General features: G+C 36.0%; 1 protein-coding gene across 7 annotated transcripts in view; it reads right to left on the reverse strand.

Moving 5' to 3' along the window:
- Positions 1–15,670, reverse strand: part of MYRIP (myosin VIIA and Rab interacting protein) — a 404,653-nt gene that overhangs the window by 326,450 nt on the left and 62,533 nt on the right. For 5 of the 7 annotated variants that reach the window (XM_031662841.1, XM_031662840.1, XM_031662838.1 and 2 more), the window contains exon 2: positions 1,715–1,767. The exons of the other annotated variants lie outside the window; for them this stretch is intronic. The gene's annotated coding sequence lies outside the window, so the exon portion shown is untranslated. The remainder of the gene's footprint in view (positions 1–1,714; positions 1,768–15,670) is intronic. 7 annotated transcript variants of the gene reach the window in all.

The raw sequence follows: 15,670 nt of genomic DNA on the forward strand, positions 1-15,670 counted from the left end.
AATAATTAACAAATCATGCGAAATGTTCACAGTGCTAATCTCTGGGCAATAGGATTTCTTATGATTTTTAGTGACTGATTGTTCTTGTTTACTTATATTTTCCAATTTTCTCACAATGAACATGCATTGCTTTCTTAATGAAAATAAATGTTACTATCATGTTATAGGAAACAGCCTGAAAACTGGTCCCTATTGAATTATAATTGATTTCATATTAATTTATAGCTGCAGAGACCATAAAACAAGAGGTGGTACAACACCAGCTACTAAAAACTTCCATTTTATATAAAGAGCTTGAAATAATGCTTAATGGCTACTCCATTAGCATCAACTGGTGAACAAACTAACAATTACTCAGGTTCCTATTATACTTCAAGAATCAAAAAGAAAATTATATTTAAAAACTTGGAAAACTTTCAAAAAACCTGGGGATGAGCACAGGATAATTGCAGATCTTAGTGTAATTAATGCAAGGTGAGTAAATCCTTCCAATCCGAAAAGGCCAAAAAACAAAAACATATAGTACAGCCTCAGGCCTTATTTAAACTGCACAATTTACAAAAATCTGGAAGACATAAAACCATCTATAAAAGAGTTTTGGATTTTATTTAGAAGGCCATACAACCCACTTGGTCAAGTTTGATAACATCAGCTGACATAGGAACCAAAACAAACTCTTACCATACTTGGCTTGCACGAACCTCTTAAAACACAAAGGGGATGTGTCCCTTTAAAGTTTTGCCAGGTGACAAAAAGGTTGGAAGAATATTTTAGATATGGAAGAAAAATAGAAGAGAACCCCCTCAAGAAGGAAATGGAGATATGAAACAAATAAATGATGAAATAAACAAACAAAATTGAAAAATTCGAGATTATTTGGGAGGAGTAGAGAAGAATGAATCTCAAGGAAAACTGATTTTTAAAAAAATATTTAGATTTTTTACAACTATAGAAACAATCTTTAAGTCATTGATTCAGTTTTGGAATTATCTTGGTGTGGATTATAAGGCATGGTTATAGTGCCAAAGACTAAAAAGTGAAACCATAAAGGTAATAAAAGAAAACATTAGATGATTCTTTTATAATTTCAGAGTAGGAAATGCCTTTCTCAATATGACACAAAATTCAGAAGTCATAAAAACACTGAAGAGATTCAACATAAATTTTAAATGTCTGCATAATAAACAACATTATAAGCAAAGTCAAATGCAGAAAAAATTGTCTTTTCACATCAAAGACAAAAGAATGACTTCCCCCAATATAAAAATTTCAACAACTGGAGTTTTTTTTAAAAAGAGCAAAAACCCAATATAAAAATAGACAAAGAGAAAAATAGCAAAGGAAATAGAGTTTACAAAAAGAACTATAAACGGCTCATAAATCTATCAAATATATAAAAAGATAAGTGCAGACTGAAGGACTTTTTGTTATTTAACCTATTGGCTTTGAAAAGATTGAAAAGCTTGTATCATATTGTGCTGTTAAGTCTATGAGGAAATAGGCACTTTCATACATTGCTGTTAGAAATGTAAATTTATACCACTTCTATAGAGGGCAATTTGTCAATATTTATCAATATGACAGGGAGGGAGGGCGGGAGAAGGGGAGAAGGAGAGGGAGGTGGGGTGGAGAGAGAGAGAGAGATTGATTGATTTTCTTTGATTTTTAGTGGTTCCACCTCTAGGAATTTATCCTACAAAGACAATGCACTTACATTCATGCAGAAAAAATGATGATTGTATAGCCATACAATGGAAAAATATGTAGCTGTTAAGGAAAAAAGGAAGAAAAATTATTTATGAGCGAATATGGAAAGTTCTTCAATAACTTATGTATTTAAAGGGTTAAGTACAAAAAGCAAGATGCAGAAAAGTAGGTATAGTATGTTATCATTTGGATAAAACAAGAGAAACAAAATACATGTTTCTATTATATACACACACCTTGCAGTTTGAGTTCAAAAGCAGTAATCTGGCAGAATTTCTTGCTTGTGTGAGGTCAGTGTTTTATATTAAAGCCCTCAACTAACTGGATGGGAGCCCACCCACATTGTGGAGGGTAATCTACTTTACTCAAAGTCCAACCATTAAATGTTAATCTTATCCAAAAATCCCCCTCATAGAATATCCAAAATAATGTCCAGCCACATATCCGAGCACTGTGGCCCAGTCAACTTAACATGAAACATTAACCATCACAATTGTGTTTTCTTTCTTGGGTTTATAACTTTACGCAGCAGGGAGGACCAGAGAGGGACAAGTCCATGCCATCTTGTCTGAATTGTGGTCTCTCCCTCTCATTTCTTAAGGGTGGTCTTGCTTGTTCTGAAATTCTAAATAGATGCTGTTTCGTTTTAGCATTTTAGGATAGTATTCCATGGTCTTCCAGATATTCTACTGGTTTCTAGTCAGATATCAACTACAATCTATTGCATGCCTTTTGTTCTCTGGTTGCTTTTAAGGATTCTGCTTTGATTTTCAGTTTTAATATAATGTGACTAGAATTCATTTTGTCTTATATTTTTGTCCTGATTTGTAGAGAGTTCATAGAGAAAGCATTTTGTATCCGTAGATTTCATAAACTTTCATCAGTTTTGGAATTTGGAAAATTCTCAGGTACCTTCTCTTCGAATAATATCTCTTTTTGAACCTGTTTTTCTTTCTGTGGCTCCAATCACACACATTAGTTGGACTTTCTTACTGTATTGTTCAAGTCAGATATTCTCTCTTCTGGTTTTATATCCTTTTGTTTTCTCATACTTCATTCTGGATATTTTTCTGACCTAGATCAGAAATTCTTTATTTATTTATTTTCTCTTCATGTATATTAAATCTGCCATTAAACATCTATTTCAGGTTTTTTTTGCATTTTTCAATTCTAAATTTTCTTTTTTTTATATAATTTCAACTTTTAGATTCAGGGTGTAGATGTGCAGGTTTATTATATGATAAAATTTCTGCTTTATTATTTTTTACTGGTACTGGTTTTTCTGCCTATATTCCTAATCTTTTCCTTTATCTCCTTAAATGTAGTAACATATAGTTATTTTTAAACCTGTGAATGATAACTCAGTATCTGGGGACTCTGTAGGTCTGTTTATATTTTCCATTTCTTCTGTTCCTTTATGTTTATTTCTTCTCATCTACACTTGTATGCAGTTATTTTCCTCTAGAGAGGATGTATGTTTGTTTCTGTCAGGTGCCTACAGTACCAGCAAGCTTGCATGCATTAGCAGTTTCAGGATTGGGACAATTTGAAGCTAAGCTGCAGTTCCTACACAGGTCTTCTACATCCAATTCACTCTTTTTGTTTGTTTGTTTGTTTTTTGTTTTTTGGTTTTTTTTCTCTGTAATCATTCTTTTATTATTATTATTATTATTATTATTATACTTTAAGTTCTAGGGTACATGTGCATAACGTGCAGGTTTGTTACATATGTATACTTGTGCCATGTTGGTGTGCTGCACCCATCAACTCGTCAGCACCCATCAACTCGTCATTTACATCAGGTATCTTAATAGGTAAGACTTTTTGAGATTTCAACCCAAAGTGAGAATTTGTCAATAGGATCCCTCCCCTTGCCAAGCCTCTAATTCCTATCTCCCTATCTCCCTATATTTGACAGGAACTGTCAAAAGTGCTGTTCAGCTTCACAAATTGGCAAGTGCCCCAGGAAAAACTGGCCTCAAATGCTGTTCTCACCTTCTTGGACCATTGTGCCCCATAATGGGCTCTGGTCCAATGACTCTTCAGTATCTTTTTATCTCTATAATGGCTTTAAAGAGACATATTTTATTATTTTTCTCTCATATTTTATTCAGTTTTTATAGATGTCCTCAGTGGCAGGACATCCAATTGTCTGATCTGCCACTAACAGACATACTGTTCTGCTATATTAATGGGGGGGCAGGTGGAGTGGGGAGGGTTATATGATTATGGTCCTTGGATTGTCTAACCCTGTATTCCTAATTCAAAGTATATAATAGCAAACATACCATATTTATTAGAAGTTACACACTGTTTTAAGCACATTGCATATTTAACTAATGTATTCCTCATAACATTAGGAAGCAGGTAGTATTATTAACCTTCTTTTACAAAGAACAAAACTGAAGCCATGAGAAAGTAAAAAACATGCCCAAGATCATTCAGCTTAACTGCCTCCAAAGACCATGCTCTTAACCATTAAGGAAAACTGGGCCTAGTTAAAATTACTCAAAATTATATTAATCAGCCAGCCAGAAATGATGCATAATTGTGTTCTAACTAAAATAGAAAAATTAAAATAATATTTAAAATAATTTTAAATGTCATTTATGGGTTCTAAATCTCTATTTTTATACCCACCTTTGCAAACTCTCTTAAGACTGGTGATAAGATTTGTATCCAGCTGGACATGCAAAGTTGCCCAACATACAAGCCTAATATATCCTTTGATGAGATGCAAAACGGAAGGATATTTTGGATAGGATCAAATCTGCTCTGAGCATCTAAACTGAAACTAGGCCACAGGGAAAAGAATTAACATGCAAAACACTTCCACCTTTCATGAGCATAAACCTATGGGTCTTCAAATCGCAAAGGATGACTTCAGTGCATCACTCATGATACTACAGCTCACTAAAAAAAAGCTAACAAGAAAAAACGGAGCATATTCAGATATCAGGTTTAATGCTTATAAATCAGGTTAAATATTATAAAATACTAAGGATTAATTTTAACAAAAATACTTCCAGTAAAATGTATTGGACTAAAACACTCATTTCCTATGCTGTCTCTCAAAACTCTACGAAAAAGACGGAAAAAAAACCCCCTCAGGGACAAAGAAACGAGAGAGAAAAAGACAAGAAGAAGAAGAATGTCAACAATTTTTTAAAAGATGGAAGTATATAGGAAGGAAAACTGACTTGGTAGGGTGAAAAAAACTGAAATCTAAGCCTGCAGAGTAGAAAGGCAACAAAATAATGGCTATTTGTTCCATAAGAGCTAACGAGGTTTAAAAAAAAAAATCAGGAGTCACCAGGGTCCTCCAAAAATGAAGATAAAGGGTGAAGTAGAAAGGTAACTTCCTCTCAGGAGACACTAGGCTAGAGAGGCTCTGGATTTTAAGACACTAGGCATAGCTGAGCAGTGTAATGTCACACTAAAAATAGGAAGATTCATTAAAAATCGACATCAAGAACACTGAGGCCTCTGACTCACTGCCCATACTTGTTTCCCAAGATAGTGGCACTTAGGTTATACCTGAGCAGCAGACAAAAACATTTCTTTGAGGAAAAAACTGATACGTTTAAATGAAAGCCCTGGAGATACTACTAACTGGAAATTTTCCCAACTGGGGAGCAGCAAGGAAATAGCTTGCTTTATTCTATGGTGAACCCCAACCTCCCCACTCGTTAAGGTGCCTCCAATCAGCATTTTATTGCATATTTTTAAATATGAGTGAACAGCCCAAGAATGTCAGATATTTGAGGAAACCTCCAACTTGAAAGACAAAGAACAAAACTAATAAACAGGATAACAGAAGAAAAGAGTATAATGCTCAGAGTTGAAGAAAACCTTAAAAAACCCTATGATATTTAGATGTGTCAGAAGATACTGATTTTATCCATGAAAAAGAAACAGGATGCTAAATTAAAAAAAAAAAATTAGTTAGTGAACAAGAATAAACTTATGGAAGTTGAAAACATAATGACAATAAATAATTCAATAGAAAGCTTGGAAGATAAAATTGAGGCAACTTCCCCAAAACAAAGAGAAAATAGACAGTTAAAAGAAGAAAGTTAAAAGAAGTAGAAAGAGACAACAGAGAAGATTGAAAAGAATGAATTATTTTTAAAATTATGCAAAAATTCCTCAAACTGGGAAATGCTAATTTCCAGATTAAAAGGACCCATTGAGTCTCCAACACAATGAATGAAATATGACATCAAAATATACCAAAGAAAATTTCAGAACACCTGGGATAAATCATAACAAAATGTGCTACCATTTATTGCATTGTATGGGTAAAGAACTACTTAAATATTTATGTGTATTGATTCATTTAATTGTCACAGACCTGAAGAGCTAGAAACAATTATTATTTGCAGATGAGTAAATGCAAGCAAAAAGGCCAAGTAACTTGTTAAAGCTAACACATTTATGAAGTAGGAGACAGTAATATGAAATGAACCAAGCTGTCTGGTTCCAGGGAGGCCTCTTAGCATCAGCACTGTTTTTACTGGAAACAAATATAAAAACAAAGTCAAATTTTTCCTCAATGAAGAAATGGCTGAATAAATTTGAGAATGCCTACTCCTTAGATAATTACGCAGCTTTTATCATTTTTATACATCAACAAAGTTTCAAATGCAGCTTTAAAACTGAGTTGTTCCAAGTGAGTTCCAGTAATAGAAAAGTAGATTGCATATATTAGCCCTTCTGCAGATAACAATTATAAACTATGGAAAAATATAAAACAAGTAATTGAAGGCACTAGAGAGAAGCCAAAAGAAGACAGATGTTTGAGGAATTTGACACTTAAAAAAGGGGAACCATATGCACTGGGTAAAATCCATATTTATAAGGCTTCTCCAACGAAAACAGTCACCAGTCTGTGTGGCTAGAAGTCATGAAGTCTCAGAGAATGGAGTTCAGGGTTGCCAGGGTGGCTGGAAATTGAGGTGGTACTGGGGACCCAGAAAGAAAGGAGTCGCAAAGGAGAGCTAAGGAATCTACCTACAAATTCCCTTCAAATCCTTGTCTGACCCCAGACCTGTGTGTGGGGGAGAGATGCCAAGGAGGCCAGTGAACAGTGAAAAATCTGAGCAGAGATTTCAGCTGCTGCCCTTCACAGGAAAGAATAGTGTGGAGTTGAGACCCAACAAGTTGGAGTGTCTTAATAAATATCTCAAGCTTTCCTATGAAACCAGAGAAGAACCACATTTTATGAGTACAGACTATGTCCCAGGATTAAGATATTCACTGTAAGTCTAAAGACAAAACCTGAAAGAGCTCTGTTCTAACAAAACGTAAAATGAAGCTCCATAAAATGAAGATGATTTAACTGCCTTAAAAAAGAAAACTCAATACTCTTTAGAAGAAAGAAAACTACAGAAACCAGAGTCTGTGTACTATATACAACCAACAATTGCTAGACATGTGAAGAAATAGAAAAAAAAAAAAAAGTCACCCCAGGTCAAGAAAAAAAGGAAACAGACCCTGAGATAACCCAGATGTTGGATTTGCAGAAAAAAATAAGACGCAAAAATAAGACCAAAAGTTAACTTATAAGAGCTATTATATAAATGAAATAAAAACATTTCCCCAAAATGACTCTTAACTTGGATTAAGAAAGGATAACAACTGACTTTATGTTCTTCATATTTAAAACTAAAGAACTCAAAGAATAAAAGATAATACACAAAAACATATCAAAATCTCTCTCTCTCTCTCTATATATATATATACACACACACACACACATATATATGTGTGTATATATATGTGTGTGTGTGTGTGTGTATATATATATAAAAATTAGTATTTTTTTTGAGATGGAGTCTCACTCTGTTGCCAGGCTGGAGAGGAGTGGCGCAATCTTGGCTCACTGCAACCTCCGCCTCCCGGGTTCAAGCAATTCTCCTGCCTCAGCCTCCCAAGTAGCTGGGACTACAGGTGCACGCCACCACACCCAGCTAACTTTTTTGTATTTTTAGTAGAGACGGGGTTTCACCACGTTGGCCAGAATGGTCTCTATCTCTTGACCTCATGATCTGCCTACCTCAGCTTCCCAAAGTGCTAGGATTACAGGTGTGAGCCACTGCCCCCAGCCCAAACAATATTTTAAAAGAAGCTGTAGTTTTATCAATTTGCTACAAAAAATACAAATTTATGTGTATTGATCCGATTCATTGTCATAGACATAAGGAGCTAGAAACTATTATTTTCAGATGAGTAAATAAAAGCAAAAAAGATATATATGTATATGTCTATACATACATATGTATAGATATAGATATACATTTATATTTTCAAAAATGTTCATTCAACACCTTCTGAAAGTACCAGGTGTATACTGTTGAAAAATCAGACCTTAAATGCATAGAGACTCTTGGAATTATTAAGACAGTAATATTCTTTACATTTCTCTATGTAAGTATTCATTAACTTTATAATCAGAAGCACGATTTATACTATTCATATTAGAAAAAAAAGCAAATGAAAAATAATATGATTTCTGAAAAATAAAGCTGAAACATGAGAAAAAATTCATCAGTTGTCTCTATTTCATAAATGAACCTCCAGGCCTAACTATGCAGACATACAAAAATATTTTAAATAATAACTTCAAGCATCTATGGTGTGTGACAGCTGCAGTCACCTTTTCAAGATATACAACAAACTGTCCCGGGTTCCGTTTTTTCTATATATTTTATATATATATTATAGCATGCATATATAATGCTTGGCATTCAGTAAGCACTGTTTATTATTATTCTCTGCATGCTAATAACACTTGAAATTGTTTTTAAAAACTAAAAAATAATTCTACATAACTCAGACATCATCTACACATCATCACAGCCTCTGAAAACACTGTCTCCATTAGCCAATCATCCTGGTCTCAGTGATGTTAATGATGATGATAATCATTAATAATAAGGATAGTACCTGTCATTTTTTGTGGAACGTGTTATTTTGGCAGGCTCTGCTCTAAAGTCTCTCAAGAACCCTTTTATAGTTACTATATTTTCTCTTCTTTAATTGAGAGAAATTGAGTCAAAAGACAGTTAAATTAGTTCACCACTGTCACTGGGCAAGTAAATGGCTACAAGTTGAGGACATTTGGCTCCTGAATTTATGTTCCTAACCTGTTTGCCATCCCACTCTGCTGTTCAAAGATTGATTATAAAAAGAACTCATGCTGACCAAAGATTTTCCTCCATGCATACAAAAACTATTTTTAAAGGATAGCCCTAAAGTCCATGCTGTTTTCAAAGCTGAACTCAAATCACGAGCCCACGTTTATTTAAATTTTAAGTGCCTGACAATCGCAAACAGTTCTATACACTTGAAGCCCTTGGCTAAGCCAAAAGATCTAACTTAACTGGCCCATATTCAAGCACTGTATTCTATAATGTTCCTTTTTGGGGCTTTTCTAAATACAATCTGCCTCTCCCAAAGGTATCTGCTTCTCAAATTAGAATAACCCTCACTGCCTTCTAGCATAGGATGCAGCTACAGAGAAATGAAAGGTCCCAGAGGCATATGTCATTAAATCACAGTAAATCTCCTGCTGGTCTGACAGCCCACCTACATGGGAAAATGGACTGAAGAGAATAATATCTTCAGCTATTATATACACTTCATCTTTTCTTTGGCAGGAATTAAGATCAGAAAACCTGAAGACATGACATCGTTCATTCCATATTGAATGATTTATCAGTCAATATGTCATGAACTATAGTATAAGTTAGTGTAAGTTACTGCTGAGATCCAAAGAAATCCCTGTGATCACATTTCCCTTTGCACAAGGAAACATCCGCTGAAATTAAGCTCATAAACAATGTCTGGTTGTATTTAAGGTTTTCACTGGAAAAACACAAGTTAGCTACAGAGAAGGGGGGTGAAAAGAGTTATTTTTTAATCTAGAAATTTAAATCTGATTTTGCATCCAAGTTTATATTTTGATTTCCTTTGGCTTCCTTCATTTACAGGATACGGGAAAAGAACATGAATGCTAAGTGAAAATGCCCTTTTAGAGAAAAGTATTTCCTAAGACAGACAGAAGAGTGAAACCCAAAATAAAAGAAAAAAGATGTTATTAACCTTAAGGCAGTTCTATAGCCAGAAGAAAATATCAATAATTAAACCCAGGCTTAGCTCTAAACGAAAATATTAATCTATTTGTATCATTTGAGAATTCTCTCCCATGACACCTGTCAGTTCGGAAGAATGGAACAAATTGGAACAATGGTGCCTGCTGCAACCTAATCCAATCCTTCCTGGCACTCACATCCCTGCACATTATTCAGTCTGTGTCAGGTCTCTCCTTCTTCCCTCTTTCAGGGCAGGGTAAGGATATCCAGAAGTATGGTCATTAGCTAAAGAGGTTTCCCAGGAATAAGAAAAGGCCAAACTTCCCCGTCTCTACTAAAAATACAAAAAATTAGCCGAGCATGGTGGCGGGCACCTGTAGTACCAGCTACTCAGAGAGGCTGAGGCAGGAGAATGGCGTGAACCCAGGAGGCGGAGTTTGCAGTGAGTCAAGATTTCGCCACTGCACTCCAGCCTGGGCATAGAGCGAGACTCCGTCTCAAAAAACAAAACAAACAAACAGAAAAAAAAAAAAAAAAAAAAAAAAGGCCAAACTTCCTGGCTTGTGATATTAGGCCCTTCCTGTCTGAATGACCCCTGCTATGCCCCTGCTCCTGCCCTTGCCCTGGGTGTGACTGCATTCCAGTCATAGCAACCCCCCTACAGTCCCCTCCAAATACTATGTGCTTCAGGCCTCTCTCCTTGGCATTTCACCTAGGCACCTCCCCAGAGTCAGGATATGCATTATACACTAAAAAAGCTTCCCTGACTAAGTTAGATGCCCCCTTTCCTACTTCCCACCCCTCCACCTTGGCATATCTCATGCTGTTGGCATGCAACTGTTTGCTAATGGCAGAACTCTGTGAGGTGAGGGGCCATACATTGTTAGTCTTTGCTTCCCTCCATGCCAAGAAGATACTGAATATATATTTTTTTGAGGGAGATGAGGAGTTTGGGGGAGGGGATAGTACCTTGGTTTACCAGAGACTGCAGTAAGTGCTATAAATGACGTCATATAAAACAATGAAAGGTGGAATCATCAGTCCCACGCTACAGATAGTAAAACGGATTCTCAGCTTGATTAAACTACTTGCCAGATGTCATGGCAATGGAAGTCAAAGAAGGGGACTTCAATCCAGGTTGAGTTTGAACTCTAGGCTCTCTACTACCTTACTTTGAGAGAAGGAATCCTTAAACATCTCTCTTCATAGAGTCATAGACAACTATCAGAATTCCACCAGATCCTGAAGCCATCTCCCAGAAGATGAGACTTTTTATTATTCTATCCATTACCTTACAAATCTTTACCAGCTGAATTTCCAAAATTAGCCCAGATTAGAAAAAAATTAGAGGGTGGGGAGAGATTTCTCACAGTCCCTGAATTTAAAACATGGTGTTTATTATGTTCACATCAAAATGGCTTCTGCCTACTAGGCTTTGATCAACACAGATAGATCGTACAAAGTGGTACTTGTAAAGTAGACACATGTTATTTTTTTCCTGTCCAATATCCACCACAACCCCCCAACAATTTGGTAACACCACACAACTTTATTCTTAGAAATGTCTACTGTCACATTTTATGCAGCCTTGGTAGAACTATCTATCATGAGGCTTTTGACCTACTAGGCAAAATATAAACACAGGACTCATGCTAGGTTGATTAGACTTTCTCCCCTAAAATTTAAATCCTTTACCAAGTAACCCAAGGAGAGTTTGTAATTGTGATCCCTCAATGAAAACGAATTCCATCTGTTCCTGCTACCTAGTACCAAGATCCTTGAAGCACCTACTTACTCTGTCTCTCTGAGGCCAAGTCTCTTTCTGAAGAGATATTTCTAAAAATGTCCTTGTTTTGCTTGAGTTAGCTAAGTATTGTTCCTGTCCTTTGCAAATAAAAACTTTAACTTGCATAACCACATACATAAATGATAGGACTCACCTCCTCACTTGAAGGGGAGCTGAAATCACCTTCTAGGCATGTTAAACTAAAGCTTGAAAACATCAACTATTATTAGCAAGTATACATAATGCTTTTTAGAAATAACCATGTTTAATAATTGATTAGGTAATATTTGAATTATAAAACACAAGAACAGATACAAATGTTTATGGTACAGATTTCTGTGCATTTAGTGGGGAAAAAATAAATATTCCAAGTAAAGGGGGAATGAGAGAGATAAAGCTGACTTCCAGTTTTCACAAATGGTAGTCAATAATAACAACTATATTAAATCCTCACTTAGGTAGGCAATAGATATAAACAGTCTCGTTCTTCCTGTGAAGAAACAGGATTGGAGAGTTTCAGCAACTTACCCAAGGTTACAAATCTAGTCATTGAAATGTAATTGGCCTCAATTCAAAGTCAATGTTATACCCACAAGGAGATACTGCCTTCAAGTAACATAATTCATTACAATCCACCCAAAGGGTTCAAATATCATTTAACCCATATCTTAGGTTCATTGTCTATACTGTAATAATGTAAGTGGCCAAGAACAATAGAAATGTATCCTAACCTTGTCTACACCTGGGACCTTCTGTGGTTGTTAAGTCGATGTTAATGAGGATTGCTTCATCAGGGATGAGGACACAGATTCAAAGGACTGGGACAACCCACAAACCATTTAACCACCCTTGAATAATCAAGAGAATTTCAGCTTATATGATTCATGTTAAAAATATACTACTTTAGAGGTTGGACAACAATATAAATGTGCTTAACACCAATGAACGATACATTTAAACATGGTTAAGATGCTAAATTTTATGTTCTACTTATTGATGCTAAATTTTGTTATGCTTATTACGATTTAAAAAATATATGTAGCCATATGTAGAAAGGTGAAACTGGATCCCTTCCTTACACCTTATACAAAAATTAATTCAAGATTATAAAGACTTAAAAGGTTACACCTAAAACCATAAAAACCCTAGAAGAAAACTTAGGCAATACCCTTCAGGACATAGGCATGGGCAAGGACTTCATAACTAAAACACCAAAAGCAATGGCAACAAAAGCCAAAATAGATAAATGGAATCTAATTAAACTAAAGAGCTTCTGCACAGCAAAAGAAACTACCATCAGAGTGAACAGGCAACCTACAGAATGGGAGAAAATTTTTGCAATCTACCCATCTGACAAAGGGCTAATATACAGGATCTACAAAAAACTTAAATTTACAAGAAAAAAACAAAAAACCCCATCAAAAAGTGGGCAAAGGATATGAACAGACACTTCTCAAAAGAAGACATTTATGCAGCCAACAGACACACGAAAAAATGCTCATCATCACTGGCCATCAGAGAAATGCAAATCAAAACCACAATGAGATACTATCTCATACCAGTTAGAACAGTGATCATTAAAAAGTCAGGAAACAACAGGTGCTGGAGAGGATGTGGAGAAATAGGAACACTTCTACACCGTTGGTGGGACTGTAAACTAGCTCAACCATTGTGGAAGACAGTGTGGCGATTCCTCGAGGATCCAGAACTAGAAATACCATTTGACCCAGCCATCCCATTACTAGGTATATATACAAAGGATTATAATTCATGCTGCTATAAAGACACATGCACACATGTTTATTATGGCACTATTCACAATAGCAAAAACTTGGAACCAACCCAAATGTCCATCAACGATAGACTGGATTAAGAAAATGTGGCACATATACACTATGGAATATCATGCAGTCATAAAAAAGGGTAAGCTCATGTCCTTTGAGGGACATGGATTAAACTGGAAACCATCATCTGAGCAAACTATCACAAGGACAGAAAACCAAACACCGCATGTTCTCACTCATAGGTGGGAATTGAACAATGAGAACACATGGACAGAGGGCAGGGAACGTCACACACCAGGGCCTGTTGTGGGGTGGAGGGCAGGGGGAGGGATAGCATTAGGAGAAATACCTAACGTAAATGATGAGTTAATGGGTACAGCAAACCAACATGGCACATGTATACCTATGTAATAAACATGCACGTTGTGCAAATGTACCCTAGAACTTAAAGTATAATTAAAAAAAATAAAATAAAATTTTTAAAAAAGAAAAAAATTGTGTGTGTGTGTGCTGCTTTATTTCCAAAAGCAAAAGTCAATTTCATATTACATCCACTTGGTGGGCCCCACTGAGAAATGAGAAGCTGGTTGTCTTCTGCCACAACTCTTTACCTCCCATCACACGACATCAAGCGTTCAGGAACATGTATAGCTTGGTCTGGAAAGGTTAGTTCTACCGAACTCAGAGGATCAGGATTATCAAACCAGCATCAGGAACCAGAGGATATTCAGCACATTTAAGAATATAAATAACTCCCACACTTCAAGTGCATGCCTGATGAATGAGAAGCTGCAAAGAAAAGTTCATCCCAAATAAATTCCTATCCTGGTGCCAAATAAGAGATGAAAAATTTTTCTTATGCTACAGAATTCCTAAGTACTTTTTTGTTTCACAAGCATTTGGGAGTATATTACACATCTTCAGATGCAAGAAATACTGACCATTGTTTTCCATGAGGATCATGATACCAGGGGAGGCATGCAAGTCAACAGACTATCCCACAGAGAAAGTGAACCATGCTCAGTCTGGGAAGTGCAGAATGTATACAGTTTGGGAGTACAAAGAACAGAAGGAGGTCCAGCAAAGGTATGAAGCAGAATTACCAGTTGGAGATAAAAGGTTAACCAAAACACTTAAAAGGAAAAACTGGGTGAAAAGATATCCCTGAGAGGCTTTGAAAGCTCTAATAAAATTTCTGGGTATTTACAAGGCCACATGCATGTACGAGGCTGTGTACATATGCAAGGCCATGTATACACTTAGAAAAAAGCTGAAAAGGTCCTAATTTCTCACCTCATGATGAACCTTCAGACACAAAGCAAGCAGGAATTAAAAGTTAAGACAGAGGTGTAAACTACCCACAAGAGCATTGAAAACGTATTTCAACATAAACATAGAGCTCTTTGGCAAAGGCTGGGAGACTTACTGATTCAATATGTTAAGAAAATCTCTGTACAATCAGCTGACCAGTAAGTCAACCAAGCTGAACTCCAGAGGGGGGCACACGACAAAGAATGCAGGCTTTACAGTTAGTTCACAAAAATTCCCAAACACACACACACACACACACACACACACACACGCCAAAAGAAGAGGGAATCTGATTTTCAGAGTTGCCACATTTAATACCCAGTTTTCAATGAAAAATTATGAGACATGTAAAGAAACAGGAAAGTATGACTCATACATAGGGAGGAAAAGTACTTAATAGACTGACTCTGAGGAGGACCATAAATGGGACTTACTAGACGAAAGCTTTAAATCAGTTTTTATAAATACTATCACAGAACTAAAAGAAACTATGTCTGAAGACTTAAGTGAAAGTATGAGAATGATGTCTCACCAGAGAGTATCAATAGATAGAAATTACGAAAAAGAACCAAATTAAAATTCTGGAGTTGAAAAGTGCCGTAACTGATTAAAAAAAAAAAAAAATCACTAGAAGAGCTCAACAGCATATCTGCACTGGCAGAAATAATCAGGTAACTTGAAAATAAATCAATCCAGATGAGTCTGAACAGTTTAATTTTTTAAAAAATGTGAAAATGTGCCCGTAATTGGTGGGTTCTTGGTCTGGCTGACATCAAGAATGAAGCCACGGACCCCCACAGTGCGTGTTAAACATTTTTTTTTTTTTTTTTTGAGACGGAGTCTCATTCTGTCGCCCAAGCTGGAGTGCAGTGGCATGACCTCAGCTCACTGCAAGCTCTGCCTCCTCATGTCATTCCCCTGCCTCAGCCTCCCGAGTAGCTGGAACCACAGGTGCCCGCCATGTGTTACAGTTCTTAAAGATGGTG

The sequence above is a fragment of the Papio anubis genome, chromosome 2, assembly GCF_008728515.1.
Source record: "Papio anubis isolate 15944 chromosome 2, Panubis1.0, whole genome shotgun sequence".
Classification (NCBI taxonomy): Eukaryota; Metazoa; Chordata; class Mammalia; order Primates; family Cercopithecidae; genus Papio; species Papio anubis.